This window comes from Mixophyes fleayi, chromosome 7, assembly GCF_038048845.1.
Source record: "Mixophyes fleayi isolate aMixFle1 chromosome 7, aMixFle1.hap1, whole genome shotgun sequence".
In the NCBI taxonomy this organism is placed as follows: Eukaryota; Metazoa; Chordata; class Amphibia; order Anura; family Limnodynastidae; genus Mixophyes; species Mixophyes fleayi.
In genome coordinates, this window is record NC_134408.1 from 74,737,941 (window position 1) to 74,751,707 (window position 13,767).

Sequence of the window (13,767 nt, forward strand, 5' to 3'; positions counted from 1 at the left end):
GGAATTCTCTATGGTCTGTTCTATGATGGTGAAGAAAGAAAAGAAGTTTGCTCTCTTATACCCAGCACGCCTGAGGATCTTCGAAAGCCAAGATTATAAGGACTTCATGACTGTGGGCGATGCGCAAGCCTACTTACAAGAACTGGAAGCGGAAGCTGAATCAACAAGTCAAAGAGACTGACTAAGTTTCGGACTTGCCAGAAACATGTGCCAGCTTATCACGTTTTCACAATATCTGAGCTGTCGTGGCAGTTGGTTTCGTTCCCGTGGTCACGTAAATATGCCTATCTAGTCTTAATGTGTTTATTTGTTTAATCCATACTTATATTCCTAGAATGTTAGTTACATAGACTTTATGTGGCAGAAAGCTTTGTGAGTATGAACTGATTTACCTAAGGGGACTCAACATTAGTTAAGCTTGAGATTCATAAAAAAAAAAAAAAAAAAGCTCTATTATTAATACTCTAATATCTGAAAAGTCTCAAGATTGTATTATACTATCCAAGGCCGCAATGGTTACTAAGAATATGTTTAATGTTATAGTACCACTAAGCTAAACTATTCTGATCTGATGTTGTTTTTACGCTTTCGCCCTACCTATTAGATCTAGATTTTAATTTTAATGCAGAGTTATCCCCGGTATGTTATGTTATTTTGTACTGTACTGTACTGCATTAATTAACATGTAAAGATGTTGGTAACTGTGGGTTTCTATCGCCAAATGAGTGGGCTCCCCCTCCCTCCCTTCACTTCTCTTCACTTTAAACTCTCTATCCCAATATTATGCTTGTGTTAGTATTTCTCATTAAATTTACATTTAATTTGTCAAGGTGGTGGGCTGGTCTCCAGCACACTAAAAAAAAAATTGGAGTTCACAGTGACTATGCTGTGCCACACCTATTTCTTTCACACCCAATGTTTATGTCCCCACCTCTTCCCTACCTTAACAGTAGTTGCTCTTCTTTAAAGTTTAGACAAAACAACAACAACAACAAAAATAAATTAAAAAAAAATCAGCTCAAACGCCAAACTACAGTATGGGGGAAGAAAGACCAACACACAAAATATTTTTAATTGTTTATTTTTTATATTTTCATGGTCAGGTCAAAGTTATTCATTTCTAATTCATATTTGTAGTCCAAAGTTTATTGACATTGCCCGAGAATATATAAATATGAAAATTAGATGTCTGCGCTAAAAATTTGCTCATGGAATGTTGGAGGTATCAACTCACCTATTAAACGGAAAAAATTGCTGACATATTTAAACAAGTGTTAGAGTGGAATTGTATGATTATTGATTTAATATCTATCATGTGCTAAGCTTTAGATACTAATATGTTATGATATGACTTTAAGAGAAATTAAGCAGATATTATTTTCAGTTTAAAAAGACAAATTATTCAAGGTTGGCCACGCAGCAGAATGTTCCCATCAACGAAAACATTCCAAGAACATGTAGCAACGTTCTTGATAAGATAAAACCCAAGGACTCAAAGATGGGGGCAGCACAAGGATATTGGCAGAAAGCCTGGAAAGAGATAACACATAAAGAAGAAAGAGTTGTTTGATCTTTGATGCAAAACTGAAATATATATATTGTTAATTGATTTTCTCTCATTATTTTACTGTCTTATAATTGGTTGTTCAGAATCTATACCCCTAGACTTACATGTATAAAAATAAGCGCTGAAGTGGTCTCAAATTGGAACAGAATAAAGCTGCTCAGCATTATATCATACAGGTGTTGAGTATTTTCTGTTCACCAGTCGACTGAAAACAAAGAAAGATCTGACTGACATTGAAGGTGCTTGATAGAAGTATCGGTGAACCCCGATACCCCAACATTTCTGGGGACTACGTCTGGGATGCTCCAATATCTCCACACCTGACGCCAAACTCCACTGATGTCCAGAGAACTGCTGAACTAAATCCGGTGAGTAAGAAAAGTGTAGATTTCTACCTTCTTACTCAGTTCAGAATTTCTTTGTATGTCTAAGGAAAGTCAGTTGAGGTGATTAGAGGGTATTCTATGAACCCAATGTACAGTCAGAGGAAAGGATAATGAAATGATAAATGTATGGATACTGTAGATTATGATGGATGTAGACAATTTGAGTTAGAAGATAATAAGAGAGTTGAATGTAAGAATTGTACCTGCTGCATTGTTCTGAGAAAATATTCAGGTTGCAAGGGACCTAGACTAAAGGGTGTTACAACTACAAATGCATATTACGGTTTTGTAAGTAATGAAAAAGAACTATATTTTACGTTAGGGTGCATTTGAATGAAGAAATACTACATACTGGCCACAAAATCATATGTTACCAGATTATAAACCTATATGTCCATACACTGACTTGAGGGGAAGAATCGGATCAGCCATAAATGCCAGCCTTTTAATCTACAGCCAATAAACCTTACATCTGGTGTTCCTAGGGCAGACTAGGAGGTAAAGGATTAAAGATACTTATAGTCTGTACAAAGGGGAAAATTGTATTACCTTATTCCACTTATAAGACATTGTATCCCAGATACTGACAGTACTGTGACCAGTAACCCAGTAAATGGGGGCACAGAACAGTAAGATGCCTACTATAGGCAAGCCTATGGATATAATGAAAAAGAGAGAAGGTAGTAAAGCTCTTAAAAGAATTCATAAAGTACTCAAGAGAGCAGGATTTCCCCCAGAAGGGACATTAGACTTAGAGAAATGGTATGGGTTTTATTTGAATAATAAAGTATGGATAAAAAGGCTTGGCTATGAACATCAGGTCAATGTGTGGATATGCTAAATGTATGTTTGATCCTGCGCAGCTGAATGAGTGAGATGTGCCCCTCCCTTATTCTGTGTAAAAGATTTCAGTGTGTTGAGATAAGAAGCACTCTGTTTTTTGTTATCTGACAATGTATGTAATGCTGATAAAATATGTCCAGAGTGCTGAGTGATAATGACATGTTGAGGCTAACTTGTATTTAGTCTAATGCTGGGACTTGTAGTTCCACAGCAGTAGGCTGGAAGGTATCAGCTGATTTTTCTTTCTCTGTATGTGAGTTTTGTCTCCGTCTTACTTCGTGTGAGGGAGATCTGTGTTTGTCTGTCTTGTCTGTTTTTTTCGTTTTTTTACAAGAGACATGTTTCAAGGTTAAAGAAGTTGTACATTTTTGTAAATAATATAATGCCTGCCTGCTTAATTCTAAGCTTTTAAAGAGATGCATAACAAGTGTTGAAATGTTTTGGTCCGTCATTACACGATTCAGTGGACGGACAAGTTGGCTGGGGTCCAACAAGCCGTTTCTGTATTTGAACAAAATAATTTTGTTTCTGAAATTTGAGAAAAATAGCTTTCTCTTTAATGAAGTTGAGAATTGTGGGAGTGAGCCTTTACATGAAGATATATATTACAAGCTGTTTTTATCTGTGTGAAAATGGCGCTGATGAATGTTCTCAGAAATAAGGAGGGTTTGTTATGCCCATAAAGAAATGTTACGAGATAAAATGTCGTCTGTGAGCGAGAATTGTGAATATATATTTGTACTTTAAACATGGAAATCACAGAATCTGGAAATATGTGTGAATATTTGGTTTACAAAGAGATGATGAGAAAGGAGTGGCTTTGAACACTCGACCAGGTCTTTGACATTCCCTGTTTGTGAGATTAGGGACTGCCCCTTTGAGGAAATCAGTTTTTCATTGTATGGAACGTATAGCGTCACAGTTAAGCTACAAAGAGAAACTTTTAAACAAGTGTCATATTAGCAGCTGTTCAATGTGAATTAATAACAGTTACTGTAATTCCTAGTGAATAAATGTTAATCTCTATGCAAAAGTTTTTTTCTTCACAGAAGCTCTCCAGCTACAAAGCACCCTTTCAATCCAGATTGAATTTATCCAACTTCCAATGAATAGAAGTTTGCAATGTTTTGATCCACAGCTACAACAAACATAAGTAAAAACTAATCAAGAATTTAAAAACCGTAGACTCTGCTGAGTAATGTTTACCTTGTTTTGGAAAGAGATATTAGAGTTTATGTGCTATTCGCATAGCAAATGCATGAACCAGATGGTTTTTCTGTATGTGCAGAAAGCAAAAGGTTTTTATTTTTATCCTCATAACAATTTTGAGTCAATCAGTGTTGTAAACGCATTCACTGCCATTATTTACTGTGCTATAATAATAGTATACTGCAAGTCCTTCTTTGTATCGTGGGTATGGTAATGCATTGATGGGAATTCAATATTTGTACGGAAATGAAAAAGATTTAAGACTTTATGAGCTATTATCTGTGTTTTTGCATTAGCATTTCTGGGTGATAGTAAGACATTTACACTCTCCACTGAACAAAACCAAACGTTTAACCAATTTTAAGCTAAAGCAACTTCAGCACCAGCACTGGCTTTGCCAGATTGTGACAGAGCTACTCAAGCACACAAAGTTGAAGGCTTCACTCAAGATAATGCCCAACATCGCTGACTGTTTAAGACCAGATTCCTCAATGGCCTTTCTGAAACATATCGTCAACAATTGTTCCTTATAAGACCAGAAGTAGTAACAATGGAAATGCAATCCATGCTCCAAGTCCTAGAAGGTATAGAAGACCGGGAAAAGGAGAAGCAGAGGAAAGTCAAAGACAAGTCCCAAACTGTTCATGTGGTCCAAGAAAATCAAGACTGGAAGGTTCGTACAGACACAAGAGGTGCACCTGAGCAATAAATAAAGGAAAAAGGAAATATGACTCTGGCAGAAATGAAAAAACAAGGAGTTTGTTTATTTTGCAAACAAAGAGGCCACATGAAAAGAGATTGCATTAAGCATAAGAAATGGCTGGAAAGAAGAAATCAACAAGCTACAGACCAACAACTGGCATAGGAAATTGGCACTCCAACGTACCTCCGGCTCCCATATAACCAAACTCTGAAAGATGACTTAACTAAAGGCCTAATGAATATCATATTACCCAATGGTCAAGAACGTGAGTGTCTAATTGATACTGGAGCAAGCCGCACTGTATTAAGAAAACAGGAGGTACCTCAACAACTATTAACAGAAATTGATTTACCTGCTACAGGCCTAGCAGGAAAAGAAGTAAAACTAACAGAAAGTAAACCAGTTACACTTTTAGTAGGTGAAGAGACAATTGAAGTACCAATACAATTTCTCACTTCCTCATCTTGTCCCTATAATCTGTTGGGAGCAGATGTACTTTCAAAGATACAAGCCAGCATCAAATACACCCCAACTGGAGTAAAACTCACAAGTCAACTCTCATCTCCAGTCCAAGAAGAGCTTACAGCAGCAATCTAGATGCTAGAGCAGATGAGCACGTCACAAGGATAAGACTGTTAATCTACCAGATTGGCTGAACATAGTACCAGACAAGTTATGGTCCAAAGGAAAACACGATGTGGGCACACTTAAAGTAAATCCAGTAAAACTGACACTAAAGCCAGGAACACATCCTGTCTCAATTAAACAGTACCCACTTGCTGCAGCTCAAACCAAAGCGATCTCAGAACAAATACAAGAATATCTACAAATAGGGGTGTTAAGAAAATGTCGCTCTCCTTATTCTACACCCCTATTCCCAGTAAAGAAACAAGATGTCGGACAAGGGGGTGCAATACTGGATGGTTTATGACCTAAGAGAGGTCAACAAAAGACTTCTGATCAACACTCCCATTGTACCCAACCCCCACACTTTGCTTAATCAGATACCGCCAAATGCAAAATGGTTTTCAGTAATTGACTTTGCAAATGCTTTCTTCTCAGTCCTAATCACAGAAGATAGTCAACTCCTTCTAGCCTTCACCCATGATGGAAACCAATATTGTTGGACAAGACTCTCTCAAGGAGGAGCCACAAGCCTATCAGAATTTTCAGAAGCAATGGCACTAATTCTCCAAGGATGGAGGCCTATCAATACAACTACTCAACTCATTCAATATGTAGATGATCTCATGGTGGCTGCGGAAGCTGAAGAAGAATGCAAAGCAGAAACACTGTCATTAATTTGTTTTCTGGCCGAACAAGACTGCAGAGTATCACCAAGCAAGTTGCAACTAGTACAAGAAAAAGTAATATTCTTAGGACATTGTATCTCTGCAGGAACCAGACATCTTACAACTGAAAGAGTTAAAGTTATACGAGACATGAAGACACCAAAAACAGTCAAAGAAATCAGAGCCTTTTTGGGACTCCTCGGATATTGCAGAGAGTGAATTCCTTCAGCTTCAATTCTTATGCAACCACTGTATGAATGCTTGAGGAAACAACAGGGAACAGTACCACTCAATATAACTAAAATAGAGAATGCAGTGCAAGCCCTGAAACACGCCATCTCTACTGCACCAGCACTTGGACTACCAGACTACCTGAAACCTTTCACATTGTTCTGCCATGAGCAGTCAGGACATGCTCTAGGGGTCCTCACACAGAAACATGGAACGAAACAAAGGCCACTGGCCTATTATTCTGCACAACTCAATCCAGTTATGAGAGGTTCTCCATCATGTATACAAGCAGTAGCAGCAGCAATACTGAATGAAAAGGTAGCAGATATGGTATTGGACCATGCACTTATTATTCAAGTTCCACATGCAGTCACAGAAATTCTTAATCAAGCAAAAACAAGACATTTGTCTGCAGCTAGACTAACTAAATATCAGGTAGCCTTGCTCAGCGCCTCACATGTAACAATTACCAGATGCACAGTCCTCAATCCAGCAACCCTGCTCCCCATTGATGATTCAGAAGAGGGGAGTAAGGGGAGTCGCAAAGAAGATGAATCATCAGACAGGGGATATGAGGACCTGAGTGAAGCGTCTGAAGAAGAAACTGAAGAAATACACACACAAAATTTTTCACATGATTGTTTGGAACTTATGAAATTAGAGACTTCAGCTTTACATAATGTCACTGACACACCACTTTCAGATGCAACCCTAACTCTTTATGTAGATGGATCTAGATACTATGTGGATGGAGTTCCATATACAGGTTATGCCATCACTACTGAGAAAGAGGTGCTTGACTCGGGAACACTGTCTAATGGAACATCAGCACAAGAAGCAGAATTGATAGCTCTAACTAAAGCTTGTGTATATGCAGAAGGACAAAAAGCCAATGTATATACAGATCCACGTTATGCCTGGGGAGTGGCGCATGACTTATGTCCCATTTGGAAAAGCAGAGATTTCCAAGGATCAAATGGAAAACCCATCAAACATGCAAACTTGATTAATGAACTGTTTAGAGCATTGGAACTCCCTAAGCAAGTGGGAATTATAAAGGTTCAAGCTCACACTAGAGAACAAACTCCAGAAGCAAGAGGAAATAACTTTGCAGATCAAGCAGCAAAAAAGGCAGCCCTCCAACCAAAGAATACTACATTTCTTGTAGACTCAACAGAAGGTGACACAGACAAATTTCAATTCCCAGACCTACAAAGCCTTAAAGACTTTCAGAAACAAGCAACAAAGGAAGAAAAGAATAAGTGGGAAAAAGAAGGTGCACAGCTTGATGAGCAAGGAATATGGTCAAAAGAAAATAAATGGTGCCTACCAAGAGCCTTATACCCAGTAATGACTCAGGTTGCACATGGACAAGTACATCATTCCAAAGAGGCAATGACTAATAGGGTATGAAAAAATTGGATTGCCCCTGGATTTAACTGTGCGGACACAAACTATGTGGCAGCTTGCTGGATATGTGGAATACACAATCCAGGGCAAAGAGTAAAGACCCCAAAGGCTTTCTATCCCTTCCAGAGACTTCAGATCGACTATATACAACTTACTAAATGTGGTACCTACGAGTATGTGTTAGAAGAAAAAGCTACTGCTAAAAATACAGCAAAGAAATTAATCTCAGAAGTCATCTATAGATATGGCATACCTGAAGTTATTGAATCAGATAGAGGTACAACCTTTACAGAAGAGATAATGAAGCATGTAATGAAGAACTTGGGAGTATCACAAGCTTTTCACACTCCTTATAGGCCACCAGCAGGTGGGAGGGTAGAAAGGCTTAATGGTGACATTAAATTGAAACTACAGAAAATGATGCAAGAAACCAAAAATACTTGGTTAGAATATTTACCAATAGTTCTGTTTAACATTAGAACTACACTTATGAAGAGACACAGGTTTAGCACCAAATGAGATACTGTTTGGCACAGCACACAGAACAGGCTGTTATTTTCCATAGCAACTACAGCATGTACGTGGTGATTTGTTGAATTATGTTGCTTTATTACAGAAACAACTAACTGAAATACATGGTCAAATGTTCTCCTTCATTCCAGACCCTAATTTTGATACAGGTACCCATAAACTGCTATCTGGGGACTGGGTGGTCATAAGAAAGCACATCAGGAGACGTCTTGAACCCAGATATAAGGGTTCTTATCAAGTCCTGTTGATGACTCCCATGGCAGTGAAAGTACAGGAAAAAGACACCTGGATTCATGCATCACACTGCAAAGTCTTCAAATCGGGGGAGTCTTGTTCTGATAAATAGAAATTACTGTCTTATGGTATTGATATGTCTTACCAGAATATTTGTGCCTGAAGTAGGGGTCAAGGCCTCCCTAACCCAGTATGAAACAGACAGATAAGTGACAAATTGCCTATGTCACTGTGAGAAACAGAAGGGGAAGGAGTGCTCAACAATTTGCACTCATAGGAGAATAAACTTTGAAAATGCCTTTGTGAATACATAACCTCATTGGCAAAGTTGTCAGCAATGATTCATTTTGAATATTGGGAATATTACCATTAGTAGCAAAGGGTTTGGCAATCCAGCTCATTGTATATGTGGTAGAGAAAATTGTTATATGGCTGATTAAGAAATTACTGACACTTGATTGTTGTTCCTGCAGGAAAAATAATGAGCTTCCAGAACCAGTAATGATCACAGAAATTTCTACAAGTTTAATGTCTGAGACAAACAGTGAACATTATGAACAATGGTCAACAATCAAACCAAAAACCTGCACAGTCTGCAACAAGAGATTGACAGTGACCATCGACAAACCAGAATGAAAATTGATGTCTTATTCATTAGTGGGACATATTTGTTAATGAATCTTATTCCATATAGAAAGCAATGAATATCTTGATTCATCCATTGATACTAATTCTTCTTGTACTAACTATAATGATTATATGGAACTGCTACTTAAAATGTAATACAAGAAAGCTTTTGAATAGATATCAGCAAAGTATTCCCCTCTATGCACCGAGATAAAACATTAAGTAGGGAAAGAAAAGTTATGGTGATAAAGTACCAGAGATATGTGCTTAATGAATTCTTGTTCTAATCATATGGGGTCCTTATGATACCATATGTTTAAATGTAGGTACTAACTGTCTTCTGCTGAGTATCGCCATGACTGATAGGTAGAGGTTAATAGTTGATATTTAATCAAAGAGGGGAATGTTAGAGTGGAATTGTATGATTATTGATTTAATATCTATCATGTGCTAAGCTTTAGATGCTAATATGTTATGCTATGACTTTAAGAGAAATTAAGCAGATATTATTTTCAGTTTAAAAAGACAAATTATTCAAGGTTGGCCACGCAGCAGAATGTTCCCATCAACGAAAACATTCCAAGAACATGTAGCAACGTTCTTGATAAGATAAAACCCAAGGACTCAAAGATGGGGGCAGCACAAGGATATTGGCAGAAAGCCTGGAAAGAGATAACACATAAAGAAGAAAGAGTTGTTTGATCTTTGATGCAAAACTGAAATATATATATTGTTAATTGATTTTCTCTCATTATTTTACTGTCTTATAATTGGTTGTTCAGAATCTATACCCCTAGACTTACATGTATAAAAATAAGCGCTGAAGTGGTCTCAAATTGGAACAGAATAAAGCTGCTCAGCATTATATCACACAGGTGTTGAGTATTTTCTGTTCACCAGTCGACTGAAAACAAAGAAAGATCTGACTGACATTGAAGGTGCTTGATAGAAGTATCGGTGAACCCCGATACCCCAACACAAGTCTAAAGCAGATATAACTTTACTTCAGGAGACCCATCTAACTGACATAGAGCATGACAAACTCTCTATGTTAGGACATAAAATTTTAGTATATGCCTCATACAATAAGAAGTCAAGAGGAGTGGCAATCCTAATTAGAAAAAACCTTCAGGTGGATATTCACCATAAGATAATTGATAAAGAAGGGAGATTTGTTATATTAGAGGCTACTATCGAAGGCTCCAAATATGTACTTTGCAACATTTATGCCCCTAATACGCAGTCTAAACCATTTTTTCTACAACTGATTAATAAACTCTATACATACTCAAATTCATCTCTCATAATTGGAGGAGACTTCAATATGGTGGCCTCTAGACACTTAGATAGATCAGCTCCCTTAAGACAGAAGAGATCTGGTGGTCAAATTGGTATAAAGTATATAAGTGAACAGCTGGGTTTGTTTGATATATGGAGAGCTAGACATCCAGTTGATTTAGAGTTCACATGTTTATCAGCAGCTCACAACACACTCTCCTGTATAGATTATTTTCTGGTCTCACACGCTTTAGGCAATAAAATCCTATCAACTGGTATTGAACCAATAGGTCTCTCTGACCATGCTATGATTTGGATTAAAATAGAAAGACAGACTCCACTAGGTAAACATAGGCAATGGAGATTCCCAGCCAAGCTTTCTAATTCCAATAAATTCAAAGATATGTTAAAACTAGCATGGGATGAATATGTGCATAATAACCAACAACATGCTGATGACCTCTTCTGGCAGACGGCCAAAGCAGTCCTGAGGGGGGAGATCATTTCATATACGACAAAATATAATAAAGACCAGCAGAAAACTTATTTGGAGGCTCAGCGTGAACTGACAAAGTCCTTTGAGTTATTTAAAGGTCAGCCCACCGCAGAAAATAAAAAAAAATATAAACAAAAACAAGTCCACTTTGATCAGGTAGTGCAGCAGCAATGCACACGACAAGATATGGCAAGTAAGTTTAACTTCTATAAGTTTGGCAATAAATCCAGTAGAATTCTTTCGAATTTACTAAATGGCACCAGGCTAAACAGTAATATTCCATCATTACAATCGCATGATGGGTCTATAAAATATAGAGGGAAAGAAATCATAGAAATCCTAAGATCATTCTATTCTAATCTTTATACCCAAGACACAATTGATACAAATGCACAATCCCTGTTTTGGGGTAAAAACGCTCTGCTCCAACTGACAAAAACGCAGGCAGACTCCTTAATTCAGCCCATCTCCTCTGAGGAGGTATTGCAAGCGATTAAACAATTGAAGTCTTTCAAGTCCCCGGGCCCAGACGGGTTTAGTGGGGAATTTTACAAACTTTTACAAGACAGAGTTGTAGCTCTGCTGACAGATCTCTTCAATTTGATACTCTTGGAAAACAGAATCCCAATTTATTTTAACAGCGCTATTGTCAAAGTGCTCCCTAAGCCTGGGACGGGATCACGGGCTACCAGGATCTTATAGACCCATATCACTACTTGATGTTGATTATAAACTATTCACAAAAATAATGGCAGAACGCCTCAAAATCCTGTTGCCAACTATTATTCACAATGATCAAACAGGTTTTATATGGGGGCGGCATTCAGTAACCAATGTTAGAAAAATCCTAACGGTCCTCCAGGCCTTGGATGGTTCAGGGAAAGAAGACCCAGCCTTGTTACTCTCCCTAGACGCCGAAAAGGCATTTGACCTGGTAACCTGGGAACATTTATTCACTACCCTTCACAAATTCGGATTCCCTACACAATACATTAAAACCCTGAAAACATTGTATCATTCACCTAGCACACAAATCCTGTCCAATGGTTATCTATCAGCTCCATTTACAGTAGAAAGAGGTACCAGGCAGGGGTGCCCACTATCTCCATTATTATTTGCGTTGGCGCTAGAGCCCCTCGCAGTGGCTTTAAGAAAAAACTCAGATTACATAGGCATAAAAGTTTGCAACCAAGAGGTTAAATTGGCCCTCTTCGCAGATGACATGCTATTGATGGTGTCTAACCCAGAAAAATCAATCCCAGCTATCCTAAAAACAATTCAGGAATTTAGTTCCTTTGCAGGATATAAGATAAATTTTGATAAATCAGAAATGCTCCCATTGGCAGGTTCCCAAACTATAACGAATAACTCATTCCTCACATCTCACTTCACGCTGAGTCACACCAAAATCAAGTATTTAGGAATTCATATCCCAGCTAAGCTCCAAAACCTCTATGGAGCCAATTACCCTGCTATTATCAAACAAATATCAATGCTCTTAACCAAATGGCATGATCTCCCACTTTCTCTCCTAGGGCGCAATGCGGTCATAAAAAGTGTAGTTTTTCCAAAGCTATCATATCCAATTCAAATGCTCCCTATAGGATTAAACAAACTGGACACGCATGTTTGCACAAAATTGTTTTCCAAATTTATTTGGCACTCTAAAAAACCTCCTATACCAAAAAGCAAACTGATTCTCGGAAAATCACAAGGAGGAATAGGCTTGCCTGATATAAACTTATTCACACGAGCAGCATTATTCAGATACATCTCTGACTGGCTTTTTTCAACGTAATTGCTATACTGATAAAAAACTTGAAAACGCTCTATTTCATCCATACTCCCCGGCAGCACTTTTACATTTACCTAAAGCCTTGATACCGCCACAATTTGATAAAAATATATTTTTTAAGGATACACACAAAGCTTGGATCCATATTAACAAAAAGTATAATAGAGACTTCAAAACCACTTCTTATCTCCCAACCTGGGGTAATCCTGCATATCAACCCAGTTTAGAAAATATTAACTATCTCGCATGGCGTGATAAAGGAATAATGGCAATAAGGGACATTTTTGACCCGGGTGGCAGGGTTTATTCCTTTGAGCAATTAAAAGAAAAACTAGGGACTTCTAATTCTCAGTTTTTTATGTATCTCCAACTTAGACATTATGCAAACTCAAACCTAGATCCGAGGAAATCTAAAGAAAACCCAGATAGTTTGGAAAGTCTGCTCTCCTTTTTGAAAAATATCAAATTTAAAATTAGGTATATTTATGCAGATCTACTATCTACGCAAAATATAACCCCCTGGAACCGAACAGTGAAGGCGTGGCAAAAAGACATCTCTAGTATAAATGAGCCAAATCACCTTAACTCGGCACTTTGAATTAATCTGGAAATCCTTATCTACTGCTCATCTCCAGGAAATACACTTGAAGGTGATTCATAGAGCATATATACCACAGTCAAGACGTGGGTTTATGGTTGAGGGAGAGACAGGACTATGCCCAAAATACAAATCTCAAAAAGCAGACTGGCTACATAACTTCTGGAACTGCAGGAAGATTAGGAAATTTTGGTATAAAGTTGTTGATTTCATTAACAACACATTTAAATCAGGGGTGGCATTGGCTGCAGAACCTCTCTTGCTGGCTGACTTCAACAGTTGGAAGGAATGCCTACCCGGCTATGGGATTTTACCTGCTCTGACTGTATTGGTTACGTTAGCAAAGAAACTGATTTTGCGATTTTGGGCATCGCCAGTCCCCCCATCTCTAGAGATGCTCAAAATTGAAATTTTGAATATTATTTATTTGGACAGAAGAGCCACTCTTCCAGACATAGAAAAAGGAGGAGAAAGATTTCAGAAGAAATGGGGCACTTATATTGAGTCGCTAGAACCCTCGATCCAACAAAATATCTATAAATTATTTGAATATACTACTTGGTATTT

The 13,767-nt window shown here is 37.8% G+C and overlaps 1 protein-coding gene and 1 long non-coding RNA gene across 2 annotated transcripts in view; one reads left to right on the top strand and one right to left on the bottom strand.

Annotated features, from left to right (window-relative positions):
- Positions 1–13,767, bottom strand: part of SLC29A4 (solute carrier family 29 member 4) — a 613,917-nt gene that overhangs the window by 116,499 nt on the left and 483,651 nt on the right. The window lies entirely within an intron of this gene.
- On the top strand, positions 1,942–9,903 carry LOC142097812 (uncharacterized). The gene is made up of 2 exons (XR_012678249.1): positions 1,942–3,949; positions 8,304–9,903. It is a non-coding gene; the product is annotated as an uncharacterized LOC142097812 (long non-coding RNA).